Raw genomic sequence first — 20,117 nt, forward strand, 5'->3', positions numbered from 1 at the left:
AGACACTGGCATCCAGATCCTGACATGATGGTTTCTTGGAGATATTAGTCTGCTATCTTCTCAGTCTGCTGGCTTTCCAAGTAAAGTCATATTCCTTGCCTCAGCACCTCGGCTCTGATTTATCGGCCTGTTGTGAAGCATGCAGAGCGAGCTTGGACTTGATAACAATCCCACATGCCTTGCAGTCAAAAAATCAAAACATAAAATGGAAGCAATATTGTAACAGATTCAATAAAGTCTCTGAAAATGGACCATATAAAAAGATCTGAAACCAAAAACCAAAAGGAGCTCAGTGGTTGTCTGAAATGTTTAGAAAGGAGTTCGTGCCCCTCTTGCCCATACCTCCTGAAGCTACACTGAACAGTTAGGCCCTGTCCATTCAGGACACCCTCTCCAGACCCCAGCTGGAGGTGCTCTGCCCCCAGTGCCCACCTGGGTCTCAGGAGCTGGCAGGGACTGACCCTGGGGGGTCTCCTCTCTGGTTCAGGGGAGCGTCACACCAGCCACCCTGTCTCCCTGCCCATAATAAATAAGGAGGGTTGTCAGCACCAGGGTGAGTGATGCTGTGGGCACCTGGACTGCCTCGTCCTTGTGAGATTTCGTGTGAAGACAACACAGAAGGGTAACCAGCTAAGAGGGATCCAGGAAGCAGTGAACCCCTCTTTACAGGGACCCTGTGAGACCAGGACTCACTGCCCACCCTGCTCCCACTTTTGGGAACTGGCCTCTGTCATTCTCTGGGCAGGAGGTGGGAAGGACAACCTGGTCACTCTTCCACCTCCTGAGACCCAGGTGGGCCCTGGGGGCAGCAGCACCTCCACCTGGGGTCCAGAGAGGCTGTCCCGAATGCACAGGGCCTAAAAGGTCAGTGAGGCCGGCCCTCGTCCACAGTGCACTGATCTGCTGCCGGGTCTCAAGTTCCCTGGCATCCAGCTCCCCCGTCGCCAACCCCAGCTTGGTGTCCTGGGAGCCCCTCACTGGCCGGCACTCCGCAGGTGAAAGCTGCATGCCCAGCGAGAAGGAGGAGAAGCCGGTGGGGCAGGGGTCCAGCATGGAGTGTCCAAGGCCCCTCTGCTCCCCCAGGAACACCCAGCCCCGCCTGCCGTGGCCCTTCTCCTCTTTAGTGTCTTTGTGGCTGGTGTTGCCAAACACCTTCCTCTGGAACAGAAGGCTCCATGACCGTGGAAGGGGTGGAGGTGAGGAGGCGCTGTAGCCCTAAACCCAGGGAGCTTCAGAACTAACTTCCCTGAGCCCTGAACATACTGCCTGTTACATCTGTACCAACCGATGCCAAGATCCAGGCAGACTCTCTGTGGAAACACTTTCCATGTCCAATGAGAGAACCAAACTAGGCCAAGATCTGTGAGATTCTCTGTGGAAACACTTTTCTGTCCAACAAGAGAGGACTTGTTAACCCACAGCCGAACCCCGAGACATGGGATGTGCTGTAACTGTCGATCCTGCAGGGAAGGTGTTTGAGAGGCTTCTTCCCGGGCGGCTCCTCTGAGGCCCCTGGAGCTACTGGACCCAGAGGGGGAGCACTCGCGCCTCTCTCCTCACTGCAGGCCAGACGGTGCCCCCAACCACACAGCCCTGCTCCTCTGCCTCCCTGAGTTCAACAGAAACCCCCCGGTCACAAGGCCAAAGCGCAGTCTTCTTGGTGAGCAGAGCAGAGGTCAGTGGGAAGGTGGGTGGAGGCTGAAAGCTTCTTTATAGAAGAAAATCACGGACGTGTGTTCCCGGGTGTGGTGGCCGGATGCTGCAGTAATTGGTGTTCCCCACACATTTATGGGTGGGTTTTTGTTTCTGTATTTTCTAAATTTCTTTTTTTTAAACAGCTAATGTTTGCAATCAAGCATGAGCACTTGCAAAATAAGATCTTTTTTTTTTCTTTTCCTAAAATGTTGCAGTTTTCTATGGTGACAGATGAACCACCTCCTACTTTTAAGTATTCATTTGATTGGCTGCGCTGGGTCTTAGCTGTGGCATGCAGGGCCTTCAGTTGCCGCATGTGGGAAATAGTGCCCTGACCAGGGATTGAACGTGGCCCCCTGTGTTGGGAGCTCAGAGTCCTAGCCTCTGGATCAGCAGAGAATGCTGCGATCTCCTACCTAAAAAAAGATTAGTTATTTATTTTTGGCTGTGTGGGTCTTCGCTGCTGTGGGGGCTTTTCTCTTGTTGTAGATCGTGGGGGCTACTCTCTCGTTTCTGTGCTGAACTTCTCCCTGTGGTGGCTGCTCTGGTTGGGAAGCAGAGACTCGAGGCTCTTGGGCTGCAGTAGTTGTGAACGGACTTAGTTGCTCCACGGCATGTGGGGTCTTCCCAGGTCAGGGATTGAACCCGTGTCTCCTGCATTGGCAGGTGGATTCTTAACCACAGCACCACCAAGGGAGTCATTTCCCTCCACGCTTCCTGCCAACATCCCCCTGTAAATAAAGACTAAAAATAATCAGCTTAGTAAGTTTTCAGGAGTCTGAGCTCTGAGGTCAGCGTCTGTGGTGTCATTCTCCCAAAGGCATCTTGGCTTCAGATACTGGCTGGGCTCATGAGTCCAGTAAGTAGGGCAGGTCTGGTGGCTGAAGACAGGCTTGGCCTCTGGATCTCTGCACTCACCGACTCACCCAGGGTCCCCGAGTCCTTGCAGCCAAGCAGAGCCGCGCGCAGGCGGGGCTGGTACAGCCGTGGGGCCGCTGTGGTCAGGGTGGAGCGTGCTGCGGAGGCAGCTGACTGTCTGTCCCGTGACTGCTGGCGTCCTGTGTGCCCGCGCAGGGCAGTCACCGTGGTCAGGTGGGGCCTGGCCACTGTCCTAGGGACAGGATGGGGCCTCAGAGAGCTTGCATCCCCACTCCCCATCTCCCAGCTTCGCTTCAAATCATGGCTTGTGGCTGCTGGCAACTCCCTGGGCTGGGACGCTGTGTAGAGCACCAGCCTCCTTGCTCAAGGTCAGCTGAGACCCCCAGCTCTGAGGTCATCCCTGCCACCATCCAGGTCATCCCACTTTTGTGAGGGAGGGCCTGTGTGGGACTGTGGGTGATGGGGGATTTGGGGGTGTTGTGGGCTGGCCCAAGGAGTCAACTTTTTGAGGGGAGGGGAGCAGAGGGGAGGGGAGGGAGAAGCTTTGACCTGCTCAGCCTTCCCGGGGATTCCAGGCGCAGTTCTGGTGGGAGGTACAGATGAGAAGCCCCTGCAGGTTTCTGGGTCCCCAGAGTTTTTCTGTTGAAGCCCCTCTGCCTACACCACCCCTAACTCTCCCTCCCGTGGCCCCGTCCTGAAGCCACAGAAGATGGGGAGTTTACGTGGCTTCCCTTCCTGTAGGGAAAGCAAGCCACAGACAATCGTGTTCCCTTAAGAAATCATCACAGAAACAGGAAAATAATAGTGGGTGGTTATCACTGAGGCGGTTCATGTAGAGACGCTTCACCAGCCTGGCCCAGGGAGGGAACTGAGGGCCGTTGCCCCGAGTCCTGGAGTTCTCACCCTCCGCCCTGTGGCCCACTCTCCCCTTGGTGTCTTCTGGTGGTCAGGCGGACTTCAGCCTCCTGAACCCCTTCTGGAAGGATCAGGCCAGGGCAGAGGTCATTCACAGAGGGGAGGGTGTGGTCGACCTTAAGAACCCCATTGCCCCCACTCTGTGTTGGAGCTAGGTTCCGGGTCTCAGCAAGCGTGGCTTCCTGGTGCTGTCCCCACCCTCACTCACCCAGGGTGGGGGGCTTTGTGTCCACCTTGTCCCCTCGTGCAGCCTGGTCACCCCGGGACCCGTGCTGTGTGTGCATCTGCTCTGCTCACAGCTCACCCCGGGGCCCATCAGACTTCACTCATGAAAGGGAAGTGTAAGGATGAACTATTCCATGGTTAAGAATTTCAAGGTCGCGACAGCGTTGACCAGAGCGCTCAGGCACACGTACGAGGCCCATGCATAGAGAAGCCGCGGTGTGGGCTTCTAGGACCCTCCGTGTGGGGGTGGGATGGGGGCCGGACGGGGATTTCCTGCAAACGCGGCTCCAGGCTCTGTGCTCGGCAGGGGGACGACTGTGGGCCCTGCCTGTCTGTGGAGGGGCCCTGGGGCTGCCCAGGTCAGCAGGAACGGCAGGGGTGCGAAGGGAGGTCACCTTCCCTTAGCACCCCTGACCTCACACCCCCTCATCAGGGCATCATAGTGCCTGAACAGCCCCTTCTTCGTCTAGCTCTGAAGACCTGGACGGTGTGGGGGCTGGAGGACATGCAGGAAACAAATTCTGTAAAGCAATTATCCTTTTATTAAAAAATAAAAAATATTAAAAAAACACAAAAGACAGCAAAGGTGGGGCTTGCGTTCTCAGCCAGACTCTGCCAGATTCCGCCTGTGCTGACGCATCAGACCAAAAGGCTGGTGCTCCCACGCCATATCACAGATGAGGATAGAGACACAGAGAGGTTGAGCATCTTGCCCCAGCTCACACAGCTGCAGGGGGCAGGGCTGAGAACTGGACCCCTGTGGTCGCATCTAGAGTCCAGATGCTGTGATGACCCCGAGGGAGCGGCAGAGACCAGACGGCCCATGCTGAGCCAGGCGCGCGCGCGCACACACACACGTGCATGTGGCCTTCACCTTTGCGGCTACAGAAGTCAGAGGGAACCAGAGGGCCACGAGGAGAGGCCAACGGAGAGTCGGGGTCTATAAGGAGGAGAGGCCCCACTTCCCAGGAGGCCGGGAATTCCCTTCCCTATTGAGTCTGACTCCACTCTGCATTCCTCTCCCTGGACCCAGGATTGACTGTCCAGTGACCTAACTGAGTTGGCTCCAGAATTATGCCTTCCCAGGGGTTCAGCTACCACCTGGACCCCTCTGCTGTCAGTAATAACGGGGAATGAATACATAGTCTGGGATTCAGATTTGTTTGGAGACAAAATTTATTAGAAGAGGAGACCTAAAAAACCACGAAGGCAATTGGCATGAACATCTCCAGAACACCTAAGGAACCCTCTGCGGTTTATATACCTCCTCTCCTGCCATGAAAGTGGAAGGTCTATTTAACAAGTAATTCTGTGCTTGTCACACCATTTCTTTGAAGTATTTATTATATATTTATTTATACGGCTGTGCTGTGTCTTAGTTGCAGCATGTGGGAGCTAGTTCCCCAACCAGGTATTGAACGTGGGACTCTGCATTGGAGTTTTGACCCCTGGACCACCTGGGAATTCTCTCCTCATACTCGTGGGGACAGTAACGGGTCACAGGCCTCCTCTGAGGCGCCCTTAGAGCTGACGCATGGGGTGGCTGCAGAAATCCTCCTGTGGCTAAGGTGTGGTTTGTTGCTCATGACTCACTCACACTCCCTGCAAACATAGGGCTTCTCCCCTGTGTGTATCCTCTGGTGTCTGATAAGGACTGATTTCTAACTGAAGCTTCGCCCACACTCCCTGCAAACGTAGGTCTCCTTCGCTGTGTGTGTCCTCTTGTGTGAGATGAGGACGGACTTCTGTCTGAAGCTTCGCCCACACTCCCTGCAAACATAGGGCTTCTACCCTGTGTGTGTCCTCTGGTGTCTGATGAGGGTTGATTTCCGACAGAAGCTTCGTCCACACTCCCCGCAAACATAGGGCTTCTCCCCTGTGTGTGTCCTCTTGTGTGAGATGAGATTGGCCTTATGACTGAAGCTTCGCCCACACTCCCCACAAACATAGGGCTTCTCCCCTGTGTGTGTCCTCTGGTGTGTGAGGAGGACTGACTTATTGCTGAAGCTTCGCCCACACTCCCTGCAAACATAGGGCTTCTCCCCTGTGTGTGTCCTCTGGTGTGTGATGAGGACTGACTTATTGCTGAAGCTTCGCCCACACTCCCCGCAAACATAGGGCTTCTCCCCTGTGTGTGTCCTCTGGTGTGTGAGGAGGACTGACTTATGACTGAAGCTTCGCCCACACTCCCTGCAAACATAGGGCTTCTCCCCTGTGTGTGTCCTCTTGTGTGAGATGAGATTTGACTTATCACTGAAGCTTCGCCCACACTCCCCGCAAGCATAGGGCTTCTCCCCTGTGTGTGTCCTCTGGTGTGTGATGAGATGGGACTTCTGACGGAAGCTTCGCCTACACTCACCGCAAATATAGGGCTTCTCCCCTGTGTGTGTCCTCTGGTGTGAGATGAGATTTGACTTATCACTGAAGCTTCGCCCACACTCCCCGCAAACATAGGGCTTCTCCCCTGTGTGTGTCCTCTGGTGTGTGATGAGGACTGACTTATTGCTGAAGCTTCGCCCACACTCCCCGCAAACATAGGGCTTCTCCCCCGTGTGTGTCCTCTGGTGTCTGATGAGATGGGACTTCTGACGGAAGCTTTGCCCACACTCCCCGCAAGCATAGGGCTTCTCCCCTGTGTGTGTCCTCTCGTATGTGGTGAGACTTGACCTGTCCTTGGAGCCTTGCCCACACTCTCCGTACGTGACTCTCATAATCCCTGAGACCCCTGCCCCCGTGAGCAATGTGCCTGTGTCCTCTGGATTCAGTTTCTGGCTTGTGCTGGGCTTTTCTTTCATTTTCTCATGCACCCCAGCAGCCCCCATTTGTCCTCCGGGTGAGTAGGAAGAGGCCCTTGAAATCCTCTTCAGCCTTATGCTTTTCAGCAATTGTTGGGGCCTGTCCTTGGCCTCCTGACCCTCAGGTTTGTCGCTTGGGCTGTGTGGATCTGAATATCGCTGATTTTGATTGCCTGGGCAGGGATGCTCTGGCTGGAGGAGGTCTCTTTCAGATGATCTCAGGAGGGTCTGAGAGGGGTGACTGCGTTGGATGTGTCGGCTGAGGAATTTCTGGCTGGAGAAGGCCAGAGAGCAGGAGGCACATGGGTGGATCTTGGGCTTTGGTTCTGCTGAAACAGGAAGCTTTTGTCAGGTAGCTGGTTTGCCATGGTCAGGCCCACCCCACTCATCATCTAAGTGTTGACAGGGAACGATCTGTCTCTCATCGAGTGTCTTTACAGTCCACTTATCCATTCCACTCGTATTCTCTACATCTACAGAAATCCAGGAAGCGGGTGTCAAGGGCCTTTTCTACATACCACCCAGATAGGGACCTTCCATCTGCATCAGAGGCAGCGTCTCTCCTGATAGAGATGGATCTGCAGGGACTTTCCCTGCGGGTAAGTGTCTGAAAAGTCACGTCACAATGGCCACAGGTATTTACCCTACTGAGAGATAAGACTTGATGACTTAGGTGGAATCTCCTGAGAGTCTCACTGTGAGGGGAAAGGGTCTATTAAGCTAGGGGCGCCTGGCCTGGAGCTCTCTGCATATGGGAGGCAGCACAGGGGGTGGTTAGAGCAGGTGTGGGTAAATCTGACTTTGTGGCTCCTTGTTCAAAGAGCAGCCTTTGTGCCGATCTCTGCAGGAAGTGGGTTTGAGCCTGGACGAGACCGAGCGGCCCAGGTCCCACTGACTACAGGTCTCTGGCTCCTGCTGCTGAAACTGGTTCACAAATTGCTCCTCTCTCAGTTTCCCATAAATCATAAAATAAAGGCATATCCTTTCTCCAGCCTCACCAGTACTCATACCTCATTTATTTCATTCCGGCTTAGTCCATTTAACATGCACTAGGAAGCCCTGTTTAAAAATATATCTCCACTCAGACTCTTCACACCCTCACTCCCAAGCACCTTCAGCCAGCCCACACTCCCCTCATGTCTGGAAATGAAGTGACCTCTGGGGCCTCCCCGCTGCTGTCTCTTCCCAAAAGTGAACCAAAGCATCGTCTTAGCACAGAGAACATGCTGCTTGCAGCTGAAAGCCTCGCGTTTGTTCTGTGTCACCCAGGAGGACCCCTGGGACCTGCACGTGGACACAGGCCCTGAGGCTTCCGTGTCCCGTCCAGCCTCCTTCCTCTCCCTCTGTGCTTCCTCCCGCGACCCCTGGCATGGCCTCTCTTCCCGGCCCTGGGGCTGCGGCACTGGCTGCTCCCCTGCCTGGAATCCTTCCCCGCAGGTCTTATCTCTGCAGAGACCCTGCCGCACCGGCCTGCACCGCACCCCACCCTCTGCTCACGCTGACCCGAGGCACGTTCCCTGCGCTGGTTTTCCTCAGAGCACCAGCCCCTGTCTGGTATGAAGCCCCTGCTGACCCAGGGCAGTGGTCCTGTCTGTTTCGGTGCGTGGAGCCCCGTCTGGCACAGAGTGTGAACTCACATGACAACAGACTGGAATAGTAACTGAATAAACATCACTGTACACGTGTGCACCCCAATGTTCATCGCAGCACTGTTTATAATAGCCAGGACACGGAAGCAACCTAGATGCCCATCAGCAGACGAATGGATAAGGAAGCTGTGGTACATATACACCATGGAATATTACTCAGCCAATAAAAAGAATTCATCTGAATCAGTTCTAATGAGATGGACGAAACTGGAGCCCATTATACTGAATGAAGTAAGCCAGAAAGATAAAGACCATTACAGTATACTAACATGTTTATATGGAATTTAGAAAAATGGTAATGATAACCCTATATGCAAAGCAGAAAAAGAGACACAGATGTACAGAACAGAATGTTGGACTCTGTGGGAGAAGGCGAGGGTGGGATGTTTCGAGAGAACAGCATTGAAACATGTATATTATCTAGGGTGAAACAGATCACCAGCCCAGGGTGGATGCATGAGACAAGTGCTCAGGCCGGGTGCACTGGGAAGACCCAGAGGGATGAGGTGGGGAGGGAGGCAGGAGGGGGGATCAGGATGGGGAACACATGTAAATCCATGGCTGATTCATGTCAGTGTATGACAAAAACCACTACAATATTGTAAAGTAATTAGCCTCCAAGTAATAAAAATAAATAAAAAAATAAATAAATTTAAAAAGTACTGAATACTAAGGAATTCCATTTCCTTTCTTTAAATTGGCAGATATCATTCATAAATTTCCTAGTGTGAGTCTTAAAATATTTTTGTCCTATGAATATTTTAAAATAAAAAGTTTATTTTAGTTAAAAAAAAATTAATGGGAGGAATTAAGGAAGTAAGAGGTAAAGGGCAGAGAGCTGGTAGGTGTTAGAAAACTTGCCTTTTGCTCCTAAGAATTTCAGCAGAAGATGATGTTACATATTATTTTGCATGAAATATTAAAAATTAGAACTAGCATTTTTAATATAAAAATTTTTCCTAACAATCATATGAAAAGAATCAAATTCTGAGGCATTTTAATTGCAACTCAACTGACTTTGGACTGGATTGTCCTCTGCTTCGAAATCGGACCTCGGAGGCTCCCAGGATGGGGTGGGGTGCTGGAAAAGGGGAGACACTCACCTCTCCCGGCCGCGAGCTCACTCTTCCCCCTGCTGTTCCGCTTGATGCCAAGGTCCTGACCATACTCGTCCCCGTACCAGACCAGCAGCTCACAGCCCGGCCTGACCACCTGGCAGGTTCGGTAGAAGATCTGCCCGTGATACTGGAAGGCCACCAGGTTCTGCTCCTCGTCGTCCCGGGCACAGTTCACATACCTGGGGTCGAGGCCGGGAAAGGGAAAGAAACCTCAGGGGATGAGTGCCTCCACTCTCCGCCCATGCCCAGCTCCTTGCCTTCCGCCTCTGAGGCGGTCCCTCATGTGGACCTTCTGTTCACACCTTCGACCAGGCCATGTGAATTCCCATGCTTTTCTCTCCTTACCTAAGTAGCCATTTTCCGGAGCCCAGTTCCAGACTCGTCTCCACCTGGACTGTCCGTGAGGTTGGTGACCTTCAGCTCCTCTAAACTCTGAATTAAGTTCTCTTTCATCCACAGGACTTGGTGCTCCTTGGCTAGCACGCAGCCCTCAGCACTCACCCCAGCCTGCCTTCTCTCCCGAGGCTTTCTCCCATCTCCCCACGTGTATCCAGGGTCCTATTCACTTGCCCACACCCTCCCACGGAAACTTGGAGAGAGCTCTGATGTAGCTTGAGACATGGAACAGTAATAGTCTGTTCACTGTCTGCCTGCCCTGATGAAAGGAGAGGCCCTCAGAGAATGGCCCTGCTCAGGGCCATGCTGCCCCCCATTCCTTCTGAGGCCTCAGGGCCCGCTTCTCACTGGAACCAAGCCTGAGGGGGTTGTTGCCCACAGAGAGTCAAGGTCTCCTATGTTAGGTCATCCTGGCGTGTGCACTTACTCAAAGATAGAAAAAGTAAGGTTACTGCTCCTAAAATCAATTGGCTAATGTCTGTTTGCAGTATGTTCTCCAACAGGACATGGGTTGTGTGATCTGCTTCAGTACCGATGTTCACTGTCTAAACCAAAACATAAAGTGCGTGGTAAGTGTCCATTAAGTGAGTTAAAGTGTCTCTGGTGAATCTAGACACCTCACGTTGTTTTCAAGTCCACCAGTTTTGTTCCGCATATAGACTTGTATCTTGACGGCACATGCCATATTTTTATTTCCTTCTTTCTAGTGTCTTTTGAAATGAAAGAGTATGGTATTGAGGGCAAAGAGGAAGGAAGATATGAAAGCTGTTGAGGGAGCCGGGTTGAGAAGGAAAGGGGCGTGGGATGGAGGGAGTCTCAGTGTCTACACACTGCAGACTCACTGCACTCACCTCATCCAGTTGGCCCAAGACGTGTCCTTTCCATCCACATACTCGTAGCAGTTCCTCCCTTTGGTGATCTGAGGGTCAGAGAAAGAGTTACAAGCTTTCCTATTTTTTTTTTTTTTTGGTAGGAAGCAATAGAAGAGCTATTTCCCTGTGTAGTCATTGGTGCTTTTCAGCCTGCATGGATTCAACTGCCTGTCGGACCACACGGTAAGCTCCTTACGCATCATTCCAAGTCTGAGTCTCTTGGTTCATTGAAGGCAAGGGCTCCACAAGGGAGGAGTCACTTCTGTGTATCTCTACACTGTGCTCCCACCTCTCCTCTGACTTTTAGATAGAGGACCTGAGTGTCTGTACACTGTGGTCCCACCTCTCCTCTGACCTTTAGATAGATGACATGAGTGTCTCTACACTGTGGTCCCACCTCTCCTCTGGCCTTTAGATGGAAGTCCTCTGTTCACACCCAGGGCACACAGTACCCAGGGCTGACTGTGTCTTTGCCGACCGTGTTATCACCATCTGTGTCCTCCCATGTAGACATGAAGTGCCCCCCACCACATACAAGCGGTTAGAGGCCAGAGGACAGGGAAACGGGTGCTTCTCACCAGCCAGGCGTATCCACTGTTGGCGGCCTCTTCATCATCTGTGATCTGGCCCTCATAGGGTCCAAAGTGCAGGCCCAGCGGCAGATCGGACACCTCGTTCCACACTCCAAGCCCAGCGTCAGGGATGCTCGACAGTCTGATGGTTAACCCAGGGGGCAGCGTGAGGGCTGAGCGATTGGCATGCCCCTTTTCCACTGCACAGTCCTTTACAAATGTTGGGGGCCCATGGGCAGCACAGCTGTCGATGAAGAAGTTCTGACACTCCTCACAATCTGGAGGTGAGAACAGGGATGAGAGGAGTTATAGTGATGTTTCTGGTCGTAAAGACCTTCAGAAAGAACTGGGGCATTAATGGCATTTGGCCTCGATCCTGCACCCCAAGTCATAGAGGAAGGGGATGGCCGGGGGACCAAATGGTGAGGTGAGGTTAGTGGACCAAGGCCTCGTAGCCCCTTCTCCGTGAGTGGGCCAGCGGGTTCACTCACAGAGGTAGTCGTCATCCTGGGGCTCGCTGACCTCTTGGTACATGTGGCCCTTTCTTTCCCGTAGACTGTACCTCTTCACTCCAGACTCCTTTCTTCTGAGTTCTAAGATGGAGAACAGAAGCTAAGCAAGGCTGGTGGGGTCTGGGGAGTTAGTCCCATTTTATCAGAAGGTGTGAGATCTCCTACCTGTCCATCTCTACACTCTGTTAAAACTTTCTTACACGTATTTTTCAAACTTTTACTTTTGTTCTTTTATGTTTTCATGTTCCATTATTTATTTCTTGGCCAGACTGCATGGCTTGTGGGATCTTAGTTCCCTGACCAGGAATGGAACTCACACCTCCTGCAGTGGAAGCGTGGAGTCTTAACCACTTAACCACCAGGGAGTCCCTTCTCTATATTTTCTTTCTTCTCCCTTTAACTACAGGTTCAGGAGACTGAGGCGCCACTGACCACAGATGCCCAGTTCAGTGATAGCATCCTGCACTTCCCGTTAGTAGGTTTAACTTTCCAACCTTCCTACTTAGGTAATAGTTCACAGACACATCTACTCAGAAAATATGTGTTAAGGGCTCATGACAAGTAAGGCACTGAGCAGAGGTCTGGGCATGAACACTAACAAAGCACGGTTCCTCTTATCACAGTTGCATTTATTGAACTACTTGTAGGTGTCAGACTTTTGCATTTAATGTAAGGCTTTCAAGCACTGTATGAGTTATGTATCCTTATCCTCATTTTACAGATAGCATTCAGGATCTCAGAAAATGTGTAAGATTTTCCCAAGGCCCCAGTGCTAACTTCATGTCTCAGATCAGTCCAGCTTAAACCCCGCTTACCCAAAGTCCATGCCACACACCTAGGCCATGCTTATTAGTTTTTCTACAGGAATTAGAGGAACTAATTAGAGGAACTCCCCAAATTTTTCTTACCGGCTTTTTGTCTGGGGTGCTGTCCAGGGGTCCTTGCTTTTCTGTGATGGGGCACTGGATTCTGAGCCTGCTTGGAGCCACTTGTCTTCAGCGATTCTGCTGCTCCCGGCAATTCCTTCAAACTAGATTCATTACTTAATGGTTCCCTGGACATTCTCTTCCATGTGAGTAAAAGACAACATGCATTTCTTTAGTTCTTTAGGACTTTATGAAGTGTTTTCACATGCATGACTTTAGTTAATACTTTGACAATTCTTGGAAATACCTGATATGTGGGGAGGGGATCTGAACACTGGAGTGTAAAATAAGGAACTAGGTGGATAGTGAATCAAAACTAGAATTCATATCTTAAGGTTCTTCCCCTTCAACTTTCTGCATAAAAGTGAGAGCAAGGCAGGGAGAAAAGCTGGAGGTCAGGGAAAGAGGAGGGTAAGCGCTGGTAGAGACATCCGGGGGGTTTCTCTTAACTAGTCGCTCTTTGACGGACGAGGACGTATGGAAAATTACAGAGGGGACAAAACACATGTGGAAAACAAGGTGACAAAGCAGTGAGATTAAGAGGAGAGAAGACGATCGGCAGAATCACATTCAGACAATAAAGCAAATGAGATGAAAGCTGCAGGTCGCCATGTCCTAGCGACAATGTTTGGAATTAAAGTAGCCGGTCTCTTCAGTTCTCCTCGAACAAGGCTGTATGACCAGCTGGTTCTCCTCAGTTTCCTGATCCATGAATTGGTATACAGGCTAATTCTTAATATTATAGTGGGCATGAAATGTAATAATCTTCAACAAATTGTTGTGTGAGGTATTTAATACAGTAAGAACGTGAACGTACATCCCTTACGTATCAATTTATTCCCTAAACTGCCACTATATTTCAAGTGCAGCTCACAGATACTATCTTCAGCATCCTTTGACCTTTCTACTCCTAGATGAATGCTTAAATGTGGAGTCACTCACTCACGAACCATTCAGGGGGCACTTAGGGGCTTTGAGGTGGGCCTGGACTTCTGAGAACTAATGGGTGTGGGCTAGGATCTCAAACCTCACAACACAGGGGCAGGCTAAACAAATGATTACAAACAGGAGAGTTGCTAATTAGAGCTCAGAGGAAGGAGTTGTTTCTCCCTCCTACAAGAATGAGCATTTGAAATGATGCCCAGATGATGAGTTTCTACTCAAATGCAGGTAATCTATGTGAAGTCCTTCTGTTATTTTCTTATTTGTTGCTTTTCAGTCATAAACCTGAGGCTTATCAGGGTTTCAAGTTGCTTCCTCATATTGGAGTGGGAGGCTCTGTGGTAGGGATCCTGTCTCCTTCTTCATCTTGGACTGTCCACTTTACAAACTGCCCAGCATATCTTTAAGTTTCTTCATCTTGGACTGTCCACTCTACAAACTACCCAGCATGTCCTTAAGCTTCCCTTAGTCAAATGTCTTAGCATATCCCTCCCTAGCAAAGCACAAAAAACTGAGGTTGAAAACATCTCTCAGATGAATGATATAAAGATGTATGAATAAGCTTCATAGAACTATGGAAGTTTTAATCAGTTTGTAAGGTATTTAGAGAATGTGCTTTGGTTTAGATTGCACTTCCAGTGATACTGTGGTCTCAGGTATATAATCAAATGTTTCTTACCTTTTATTTGTGTGTGTCTATAATGGTGATAGCTCTATACCTACTTATAGGTACTGTAGGATTGATTTAAGGTTTAAGCAAGTTTATTCACATAAAATACTTGAAGTCCAAAATATTATGAAAATAATGTAACAACAGAACAACCTACTACTGTTGTTGTTCTTACTAACTGCAAAGATGGTGATGATATCAGACATTGTGCTAAAGATTCAGGACAGGGAGGCCTCAGTCTCCAGGATCTCTGTGTTTTCTGCTATTCTCACCTGTGACTGGATACATGAGGAGGTTATTTTGGCAACAGGATTTGGGAAATACTCACTTTCTGGTGTTTACTGTGCTCCACTCTGAAGGGCATCGAAGAAGGTTTACCTAAAAAATGATGAGAATCAGTGTTTTGGTTGGTAAATGTTTCCAAACTCTGGGTATTCTAATTAAGGAGACATAATTCTAAGCCAGAGAGTGACAAAGACAATGATTACCAAAGGAGGAATGGAAAATGATTTCTGTATCATTAACTCCCACGGTTCCACTGGGAGTATTACATAGTTTTCTTAAAATTAAAAAAATATATGAAACTTCATCCGTGCCTCATCTGATTTTCATAAAATATCTAATAAATTTAATAGTCTTTCATGACAAAAGTTCTCAACAATGTAGGAATAGGAGGAAGTGACTGCAATATAATAAAGGTCATATATTGAAAGTCTACCTCTAACATCATAGTCATAAGTGATAAAGATCAAGAAGAAAAGCCAAGGATGCCCATTATCAAATTTCTGTTCACCATAATATTAGAACTCCTAGCCAGCGCTATAGGTTAGAAATAGAAACAAAAGGCTTCCATTTGGAAAGAAAGAAGTAAAATTCTGTCTGCTCACAGGGGCATGGTTTTATGTGCAGAAAAATCTTTAAATCCACACACACAAAATTCCTGCAGAGAAAGTTGCACGGTACAAAATCAACACTCAAATATCTTTCCATGCATGAAGAATGACCATTGCACAAGGGAAAATAAGAAAACAATGCTATTTATTTTTTATTTTTTTAAAGCTATATTCAAGAGCTAAATTAAAAAAAATATTTATTTTTATTTCTTTGTTTTTTCCAGGACTTTTGTTGCGGCATGTGGGATCTAGTTCCCTGACTAGGGACTGAACCCAAGTTCTCTGCATTGGGAGTGTGGAGTCCTAGCCACTGGACAAAGAATCTTGTTTATAATAGCATTGAGAAGAATGAAGTAATTAGGAATAAACTTAAGGAGATGAAAGACTCATATGTTGAAAACTACAAAATATTGCTGAAAGGAATCTGACATAAATAATCGATAGGTGTCTCATGTTTATGGATTTAGAGGCTTAATATTATTAAGCTGTTCATACCACCCAAAGCAATTTAAAGATTCAATGCAATTCCTATTAAAATCCCAATGGAAGTTTTTTCAGATATAGAAAATCCATCCAACAGTTAACACGGAATCTCAGAGCACCCCAAACTGGCAAAGCAATCTTAGAAAGAACAGCAAAGCTGGAGGCCTCTGATTTCAGCAGACACTACAAAGGTACAGGAGCCAAAAGAGTGTGGATTTGGCAAAGCATGTGTGCTTAGCTGCTCAGTCTTCTTGACTTTCTGTGACCTTTTGGACTGTAGCCCACCAGGCTCCTCTGTCCAGGGGATTTCTCAGGCAAGAATACTGGACAGGGTTGCCATTTCCTTCTCCAGGGGATCTTCTTAACCCATGGATTGAACCCACATCTCCTGTGTCTCCTGCACTGAAGGCAGATTCTTCACCTGCTGAGCCACTGAGGAAGCTGGCTGGCATAAAGACAGATATGTCAATCAATGGAACAGAATAGACAGCCAGAAATAAACTCTTGGATACATGGTCTAATGATCTTCATCTAGCGTGTCAAGATAATGGGGAAAGTTTAATCCCTGTAATGAATGGTGCTGGGGAAACAAAATAACCATATGCAAAATAATGAACATCTTACATCTTGAAGAAAAATCAACTCAGAATGGATTAAAGACATTTATTCAAGACTTGATAAGACCCTTAGAAGACAACAAGGGTGAAACTTCAGGACATTGAATCAGCAATGGTTTCTTAGATATGGTGCCAAGTGCACAAGTATTAGTAACAAAGTAAAAATAGACAAATGAGATTAATCTTAAAACCTCCGGGCAGCAAATGACACTGAACAGAGTTGACAAGGCCACCTATAGGATGGTAGAAAATATTTGTAAAGTATGCATCTGATAAAGGGTTACTAAGCATACACCAGTATGAAGGCTACCTATAAGCCAGGAAGAGAACCGGATGGACCATGATGGCACCTTGATATCAAATTTCCATGTTCCAGCATTGTAAGAAAACAAATTTCTGTGGTTTAAGGAATGCAGTCTGTTTTGTTATGGCAGTCTGCGCTGACTAACAGTGAGAGAAGGAATTGAATAGACAATTCTCCAGAGAAAATACACAATGGCCAACAAATATATGAAAAGATTCTCAATATTACTAATCGGTATGGAAATACAAATTGAAACCTTCTGGGATGGGCAATATGTATAAGAAGACAATAACAAGTTTGGTAAGGATATGGAGAAATTGGAACCCTTATACACTATTGTTGGCAATGTAAAATATTACAAGCTTTCTAGAAAAGACTATGGAGTTTCCACAGAAAGTTAGAACTGCTCTATGATCTAGCAATCCCACTCAAAAGTGTGTTTCCATAAAAAATTGAAAGCGAGATATTGACTAAATAGTGGGCACATGTATAGTCATTGCCGCATTCTTCCCAATGGGTGAGATGTGTAAGCAACCTAACAGTTCATTGGTGGATAAAAGATAAAGATTATATATAAGATATATGTTATAGCTCTTATATCCACATGCACACAACGGAATGCTTTGAAGCCTTAAAAAAGAATTCTGTCATATGCTACATCATGGATGGGCCTTGATGATATTATACTAAGTGAAATGAACCAATCAAAAAAGGCAAATATTGCCTCATTCCACTTCTATAAGGTATCTAAATTAATCAAATCCATGGAAACAGTAAATATAATCGTGGTTGCCAAGGGCTATGAGGAGGAAGGATTAGACAATTGTTACTCAGTGGGCTAGGGCTTCAGTCACGCAAGATGTAATATTTCTACAGATTTGTTGTACAGCAAAGTGTATATATATCCCCGGTGGCTCAGCGGTAAAAAATCCACCTGCAATGCAGGAGATGCAACAGATGCAGGCTCATCCCTAGGTTGGGAAGATCACCTGGAGCAGGACATGGCAACCCACCCCAGGATTCTTGCCTAGAGAATCCCATGGACAGAGGAGCCTGGTGGGCTCCAGTCTATGGGTACACAGAGTCAGCCATGACTGAGCGATTAGCACTGCGGCCACTAACACTAATGTGTACATAGTTAGCAGCGGTGTGCCATACACTCAGAAACTGTTAAAAAGGTAAATAAAGACGAGCAGGCGTATGGTGAACGGAGGCGTATGTATTCCCTATGAAGAGTCTCTCCTTATGTCAAAACCTTTGCAGACAACCAAATGTTTGGTTTTCATGTCCCTTTCCCTAGTTTTAATAACATCAGGGAACAGAGGGATGTCCCTGCTGCACAGTGGATGAGAATCTGCCTGCCAGTGCAGAGGACACAGGTTCGATGGCTGGTCCAGGGAGATGCCACTTTCTGCGGGGCAGCTAAGCCTGTGTGTCAGAAACTACAGAGCCTGCACGTGCTCTGCAATGAGAAGACACTCACCGCAACCAGAGAAAGCCTGTCCACAGCAACAAAGACCCAGTGCAGCCAAAACTAAATAAGTAATTTTTAAAAATCTGGGAGAACAGAAATCCATAGATGGAGAATAATAGAACTATCTAAATTGTTTTCTCCAGTCTAGGCAGATTAACTCTTCTAAACTGAGCAGCAGAAGAGGAAGTGAGCTGCTCACTTCTATTTTATAATAAGTGTACTTCATTCTATTTACCTGATGCCATCTCTGGTCAGTGAAATATGGGAAAGATCATGGAGAATAAATAGTTCTCTCAAACCCTTTCCCAGAATCAAAATAAAGAATTAGTTTAACCTTAGGGTAAGAAGATCATGGGTTTTATTTTATATACATATATACATAATGTATCTTGACATAATATGTTAATCATTTCCTCTTTGAAGAGATTTAATCCAATAACCAATAACCAATCTGTTTGGTGAATTTATTTCTAAAGGATCTTTAACTGCCTTTCACTAAGAATGTCTAGCAAAAATAATTCTTTTTAAAAATAATGATAAATATTAACCATAAAACTTTTGAGAATTACACTGGAAAACCTATACATTCATCTTCATTCAGTCTAATGTCAATATTCAGCCACAGCCACGTGGGAATGCTGAAAATTATGTTTTCCTTGCTAATGACTGAGATGCAGTTGAGACCTAAGCCCAGGCTGGTTTCAGGAAGACACGTCCACATCCTCCTGGCCTCTCACCTTGCTGCCTTGGTGTCCATTCTTCATCAGAATCCTCAGTGTCATCTCCCTGGGGCTTGATGACCTGCCTGCGGGGATGCATGAAAGTTGGTCGAGTGGCTCTGAAACCTGGAAAGAAGCAAAACATTTGTTCTAAGAAGGGGAAACAAAGCATAGAAGCAATGGAAAGTGTCACAGAGTCAGGGAATCTGTGGGATGTGCTGGGAGAATCTAGAACAAGGCAAGAGGTGAGCTCTGCACGGCAGGTCACCCTCCCTCTGGTACAGAACTGTAAACATTTCCTCCAGGTTAGTCTCCACACAAAAGGGAACTGTGAGCAGGTGAAGCCACCTAAGAGCGGGCCAAGTGAACACTGAGGGTGAAGACCTGTTTCATGCTTCCCAGGCTCACAGGCGCCCAGCACTTCCTGTTACCTATAGCAATCAGCGCTTCGTAGTTTCTTTTCACATTCCTATATCGGATTTTTTCCCATTCTCCCATCTCTTCCCATTCCTCCTTGGAGAAGTATACAGAGATGTCTTTGAAAGCATCTTTGGCCTAAGGAAAATAATAGATTTCATCAGTGATTTACTAATCCAAGTCAGACCTTAGAGCTGAGCCCTCTCCTCCACGTTTTGTGCAGGGAGTAGCCTGAAGCTCCTGGATGGTCTGTGTGAGACAGGGATGAAGACTTTCCTTCCCGACTGTGTCCTGCTTCACTGAACAAACTGAGCATTTTCCTAGCTCTCCCTGGACACAGAGCAGTTGAAAAGCTAGTGTCCTGTTTTGTCCCACTCCACCCCACCATCTCAGACAGGACCAGGCATTCCAATCCTGTGTACAGTCACAGGGACGTTCACTCAGCTGCCAAGGCAAGCAGTCTGTGGTGCTTCAGGGACCAGCGCCATGTCCTTCCTATAGAGCTGGCTTCGAGCCCAGCTTTGCCGCCTCCACCTCTCACCGTGGGCTTCCGTTCTATTCTCCCGGCATCTCCCTCAGTGCTCTCCTCTGGAGACCTGTTCGGCCTCATGGCCATTGATTGCTAAAGCCCAAGGTGCCTGTGGAAGAAGAAGGTGCTGAGATAGCCCAGACCCCTGTCCAGAGCCTGAGCTGCCTGCCTTGGGTGGAGTGTCCAGGGCAGGAAGGTGAGGGGAAAGTCAGGGTGAGGGTATTGGTGGGATGGACAGATCCTGACTAGATATGACAGATCAGCCTAATATGAACTAGATTTGGTTTCTTTGGTTCCACTACAATTCAGCCCCTCTGAGGGAAGGCACTGGGAGTGATGTGTCTGTGGGTGACGGAGGGATTCTCGAGGAGACCCGGAAACCCCTAACTGCTGGACTGGGGTCAGGCTGAAATCAGGGCTCTGTTCCAGTGAAGCAGAGGGAATGTTTCTCCAAGAAGGGTTTTCAGGATCTCCTCCTGCGGACTCAGAAATATCTGGGCATAACGTAGGTTCTA

At 48.2% G+C, this 20,117-nt stretch overlaps 1 pseudogene; it reads right to left on the reverse strand.

Annotated features, from left to right (window-relative positions):
• Nucleotides 1-5,303: 5,303 nt before the first annotated feature.
• On the reverse strand, nt 5,304-19,683 carry LOC136160661 (histone-lysine N-methyltransferase PRDM9-like; annotated as a pseudogene).
• Between the last annotated feature and the right edge of the window lie 434 nt (nt 19,684-20,117).

Source organism: Muntiacus reevesi, chromosome 1 (assembly GCF_963930625.1).
Source record: "Muntiacus reevesi chromosome 1, mMunRee1.1, whole genome shotgun sequence".
NCBI lineage: Eukaryota > Metazoa > Chordata > Mammalia > Artiodactyla > Cervidae > Muntiacus > Muntiacus reevesi.